Source organism: Python bivittatus, unplaced genomic scaffold (assembly GCF_059951505.1).
Source record: "Python bivittatus isolate LINGU-HERP-01145 unplaced genomic scaffold, Pbiv_v1 ctg000660_np1212, whole genome shotgun sequence".
In the NCBI taxonomy this organism is placed as follows: domain Eukaryota; kingdom Metazoa; phylum Chordata; class Lepidosauria; order Squamata; family Pythonidae; genus Python; species Python bivittatus.
Window position 1 is genome coordinate 1733635 of NW_028277092.1, and position 6363 is coordinate 1739997.

Genomic DNA, 6363 nt, shown 5'->3' on the forward strand with positions numbered 1-6363 from the left:
CCGAAAACAGATGGACATTTCACTGCCGAGGGGGTCTGGGAAAAGATCTATTACAGTGTTGTCCAAACTTGGCCACTTTAAGATGAATGGACTTCAATTCCCAGAATTCCCCTCATCTTAAAGTGGCCAAGTTTGACAACACTGATCTATTAGCTCTTCAGTTTCACATTCTGGAAAAAAAGGTTCAAACAACTCATAGACCAGTGTTTCTCAACCTCAGCTGCTCTAAGGTGTGTGGACTTCGACTCCCAGAATTCCCCAGCCAGCATGGGTGGCTGATCTAGATTATGCCTGGATTCGTAAAATGGGCTGCACTCCTTTAAGATACAATTAGGTAGTTTCAGCAGATACTTTGGCCATACATGTCTGGTTTGGACTTGGAAGCTATGCTGAGTCAAATCTATTTAGGGCTTGGATGGGAGACCACAAGGAAATCCTAGGGCGGGCGGTGAGACTTGGGAATGAAAAAGCGTCTTGGAAAAAGACAGTAGCCAAGCACTTGCATTTGATAGCCAGGAAAAGTACTCAGACATGTTTGCGTAGTGCCACTAAGAGTTAAAGTTGACTTGAAGGAGGTTTTACCTTTAGTTTGTGGCTTAACAAGTTGAGGGACTCCAGTCGCAAGCCGGGCCATCGCATGATGCAATAACGTGGCTAACTGGTTTGGACACAACTTGTGGTGTGACCCCAGCAGCTGGGTTTGTTAACCTGGGTGTGGGGCTCGGCCACCGTGGGAACCCAACCTTCCTTGCCAGGTGCTGATGATCTCGTGACCCTTCAGTTTTAAAAGGCAACCGACTCTTGCAAGACCAGAAGCAGGATATGACTTTTCAAAGTCAATCAAACATGGAGATAGAACAAGAAAGAGGGAAGCGGCTCGGTGGGACCCCCTGCAAGGCTGGAGAAGGATGCCTCCAGAGACCACGTGCACGGGGGGGGAACCCCGCGAGGTCTGCAGCCAGCTGCGGGCGGCCCCGACTGACTTTGCTATTGAAGAAGTGCGGCATTTGACATCATCGAGAGCTGCTGGCCTGCTTTGGGGGAGAAAACTGCTGGAAGGGAGCTGCGCAAGGCTGGGGAACTAACAGTTGGTGCAAGAAGGAAGTCCAACTTCCTGAAGCTGCAGAAACAGAAACAACTGGTCGGTTGTGATGAATTGGAGGCCGAAAAAGAGAGAGAGAGAGAGAGAGAGAGAGAGAGAGAGAACAGATTGCAGTCAGGCTGAATTTCTCTTGCACAGAGAAACATCTGCAGAAAAAAAAAGAGAAACAGAAAAGGACAGAGACACGATTCTTAGAAAGAGACTTTAAAGGAAGGCTCAAAAATGATGCCCTTTCACTTATTATTTTGGTTTCTTTTCCCCTACGGAGTTTTCCTAGGAGGTTATGCAAGACCAGCCGTGCCACGGCTCAGCCGAAGGAATGGCCAAACCTGGATTGGATCAAGTCAAGATCTGCAGAGCATTTGTCCAGCATTAACCTGACAAAGTAAGGCAGATCCGTTCCCCAAATAGCTGGGGTCGTAGAATTTCTCCACCATTTTGTGGGGACGAACGAGGGAGGGAAATGCAATCCTGTCTTTTATTTTCTTTACTGTACTGGTTGGAGCTGCAATTTTATTTTATTATTTTTTTGCAACCGAGAAAAGTTATTTGATTAAAGCCATCGTACTGTTCAGCTAGAATCTTGATGCAAATTTTCCCAGCCGTGGTTGATAATTCAGAATTTTGATTGGTAAGAAGCAGAACGTTCACTCTGCCTGCAATTGCAGGATTGAAAGATTCACAGCTCAGTCCCAAAAGAATAACTTCGCAGGCTGAAAAACCCGAACATTACAATCGTGTTGGGAAAGATCTTTCTCCATTCATGGCCACAAGGCAGCATTTCTCAACCTTGGCAGCTTGAAACTGGGTGGACTTCAACTCCCAGAATTCCCCAGCCAGATGGCTAGGGAATTCTGGGAGTTGAAGTCCACCCAGCTTCAAGCTGCCAAGGTTGAGAAATGCTGCCATAAGGAATGGCTGCCAACCACAGTAGAACACAAGAGTCACATGTCCTGCTCAACTATGGTTTTCTTAAACCCAGTATTGAATAAACCATAATTGGCTGTGTTCATCCAGATTAAGCCCGCCCTCCCCTCAAATAAATTATGCTGTGTAGGAAGCCTGATTTCTGATTAAATCACATTGTCAAGATCCTTGTTAAAAACTGATGATCACCACAATAATAATGATAAATAATTATGTGCACCTAGTAAGAAAGATCATTCAAACAATTAAAATAAAACATACAGGTTAATTAATTAATTAATTTATCCGATGTATATGACCGCCCATCTCCCACAAGGTAACTCTTGTTGACCTAAATTATTATTAATTATTCCAAGGCTCCGGCATGGTTTTCCATAATCCAGGTTAATTTTCCAATCCTGATCTCAAAGGTAAAGACTCGGTTTCTTTATCAGTAAATGAGTTTCTTCTCTCTTGTCTCCTGGCTAACTTGGTTAGGGCATGAACTCGCTTTTGGGGTTTGCACGAAGTGTAATAAACACACCCATTCCCAAACTAGCCAAGGGTTCAGGATGAATAAACTGTTCAAGGCAGGCCAACGCAACCAGGGCTGTAACTGATCTAACTAAGCTGGTTAGATAGACAACAGCCTCCGTATGTCATATTCACATCCTAACCAGGGTTTGCAGCAACTTCTGTTCTGTGGACTTTAGAAAAACAGGGTTTGTAGGAAAGCTTTCTGGAGCAGGCTTAGTCCAAATCAGTCTCTGTATATTTAACCTAGATAACGATTTCCAGACCACGGCTCCGGCATGGTTTTACATAATCCAGGTTAATCCTAAGGAATGCCATATATGTGGGCTAGCGTCTTAATATTAACTTCAGTTAATATTAACTGAATAAGGGCTACGTGCTGGTGGGACATTCTCTCTCGGTCTCACTGCTCACCACAGCACTGAGCAGAGATCTCTGGGTTTGGCCCAAGATCTCTGCTCATGCTCAGAGTACCCTCCTTAAGGTGGCAGAAGACCCCTCATTACAGAAGACAGTTCTCTGTGGGAAAAGCTATTGATGAGACAGTTCTGAGGCTGAAGGAAACGTAGTTTCAGAGATGGACAAACGAGCCTTACATTCAGTCTCCCCCAGACCCATTTTTCAGCCTTACAACTGAAGATTCTTTTCAGTAAAAACTCTACCCTCTTTGTTGGTGATACAGAAGTGCCCCCCTTAGTGGACACACTTAAAATCTAGTTTTAAAAATCAATTATATTCATTGTTTTCTTAAAATCGAGTTGTCTTCTGTTTCATATAGCCGTGTGTCCCACTGAAAAGCCCAAAGCCTATTTCAAGCCTGGGAGCTTGAAGCAATCTCAGACTGCTGATTGCTGGCTGATGAATATCAGGACTTGGTTCACACTGCACACTCAATAAATCATTATTATTACTATTAGGGTTGGTCGCGCAGTCAGCCAGATGTTTAGACTGGGTTTGGCGTTTTCATCCACCGATCGAGTCCTTCCCAAGGACCTGGGATAGGCAGATGTTGTTGTCTGATGGGGTTCAAGGCATCGGCGCAGGATGGAAGCTCTTCCAAGTAAAGCTGCCTTTTCCAATGGACCGATGGCGATTTTGTCAGTGCTGATGGTCTTCAAGTGGTGCTCCAGATGTTCTGGGATTGCTATGAGTACGATCTTTGCTTTCTTTTGCCACAGTCGTTCTGTTTGCAGGTCTTTATATTTTGTGATTTTCTCCAGTTCTTTCTCTTCTCTCCCGCTGCCTCCAGGTATTGTTGTAATAATAATAATAATAATAATAATAATAATAATAATAATAATAATAATTCTCTTCTTCTTCTTCTTCTTCTTCTTCTTCTTCTTCTTCTTCTTCTTCTTCTTCTTCTTCTTCTTCTTCTTCTTCTATTAAATAACTCCCATGAAGCTGTAAATGATAGCTTACAATCTCAAATGATATGCCAGGCCAGCCACCAGCCAAACCACCATGCTTTGTTACAGCAATACCAGCTTGCATGGTTGTCTCTCTTTGACCAGCTGCCAGCCCTTCAAGGTAGGCCAGGTCAGGAGACAAACACCCTCAGAAATACTAGAATTCTACTTTATTGCCATAGGCTATAATAACAGGATCTTGAAAGCCTGACAATGTTTTCCCTTCCCTTCTTCCAAATTATACCAAAGAGAGTCAAGATGGGACAATCTTGAGTTTCTTTCTCACGCGTTCCTGTTTCCCCAGGCCACACTCATGTCTGACTAACAGTCGCTGGAGACCTTCTCCAAGATCATCTCTGTCCTCCTTTACACCAGCAGGATATAGCTGCATTCGCACAACACATTTCACCGGATTACTGAATTGGGGGGGATTTGCACAATGCGTTGAATTAACTAAATGCACCACCCACTAACACACCAACCACAGTAGATCCTGCCCTTGTGCTGATCCTCGCACTCATGGCACGTAAAGAATTTTCTCCGCAGCCTTCTTGGCTTTTTCTTTTAAGTTTCCACGCTGTCGGATGACCGAGAATTTGTTTTTGAAACTCATTTCAAGGAGAATTTTGGAGAAATGTTCAGGGGGGAGGGTGGTGTGCCTCACTTATATGGGCAACAACTGTGAGTAGAGGAATCTGCTTTCTTGCAGTCTAGAAGGGGGGGCATTTTGCCTGGAGAGGCACCGGGAGCAGGCATTTTTCAGCACCGGTGCAGCTGTTACAGCTGTTGCAGAAGGCTCCTCAGTTTGAGAAGTGATAAGAAAGTTTCTCCTGCCCCAGGGGGATTAGGAGACCTCCCCCCATTTCCAGGCCCAGAAAGGGGTGGGGGGAGAAGTTCAAAATTTCTCCCCAGCTCTGCTCTGTACATCTAGAACAGTGTTTCTCATCCTTAGCAACTTTAAGATATGTGGACTTCAACTCCCAGAATTCCCCAGCCAGCATTGCTGGCTGGGGAATTCTGGGAGTTGAAGTCCACATATCTTAAAGTTGCCAAGGTTGAGAAACACTGATCTAGAACAAGCTTGATGCCTCCCAGACAGGCTGGAATCCTACTGCTTATACGTATCTCTCATCCAGCCAGCATTGTAGAAAGCTGCAAATCTTTGTGGGACCGGGCACCAGGTTGGCACAGGGCTCTGCAGATGATTGCACCCAAGGCAGAACTGGAGACGCTGCAATTCTCCAGGATCCAGCATAATTGTGCAAAAGTCCAAGTGCCTGCCTCTCTTGCTGGTGAATTGCCCTGAATAAGCACGCCAGAAAAAAGAAAGAACACGCTTGAAGCGTGGATCTTCAAGGGGGATTGTCCAGCCAATTTCTGCACAGTGATGTTTGCTGGTGCTGGTGCAAAGATCCAGAACGCAGCCCTTTTCCAAATCCCTGAAGGGGTGCTCACCGCAGCTGGACAGGAGGGAAATGTTACAATCTTTTCCTTCCAGTGATTTATCTGCTAGAGCAGTGTTTCTCAACCTTGGCAGCAAGGCTGGCTGGGGGATTCTGGGAGTTGAAGTCCACCCATCTTAAAGTTGCCAACTTTGAGAAACACTGGGCTAGAGCTTCTCAAATCCACCATGCTCCCTGGATTATGGGAAATAGTTGGGCCAAGGGGGAAAAAGTGTGTCTGAGCCTATGCAGAAGGCACTTCCCAGATTGAGCCTCCATTGAGTATGCTCAGGCATGAAGTATTTGCACAAAGTTGGACAGAATCAGGGGCTTTATCAATCCTTTATAAATAGTTGGCTGATTTCTTGGAATGTTATCAAAAGAATTAAAGTGTTGAAATTGAAAAGCTATCAAAGGGCCCAGAATGGAGGAATTTTGGTGGAGTAAAAGCGTCAGCTTGTTTATTTTAACTTGAAACTTGGAAAACTTTATTGTGGTCCTGTTTATTTTAAGTGAACTAAGAGTGGGGTGGTTGGCAGAGGGAAGGAGGGAAGAAAAGAAGGAGGAAGGAAGGAGGAAGGAAAGAGGGAGGGAAGGAGGGAGGGAGGATTGTTTCTATAAGTAAATATGTAGTTGGGACGGAGCGCCGTTAAAAGGGATGCCAGGAGAAGAGGAGACTATCAAAATGCAATCAGAGGTGAACTGGATATTTAAAAAATGGTATAAATAAGAGGACGAATACAAACAGGCTGTCACATGAAAAGCTCCCCTTTGCTGGAGGTTTTCAAACAAAGGCTCAGTCGGTCCCAGTTGCCCCAGTGAGTCCTGTGCTGAGCAGGGGTTGGACTTGATGACCTCTGAGTTCATTTCCAACATTTCTCTGAACGTTGCTTCCAAAACATGTCTCTGTACACTGTCCAGAAATAGCAAGACACTGGATTACTCACACATTGTTTCTGCCCTGGAAAAG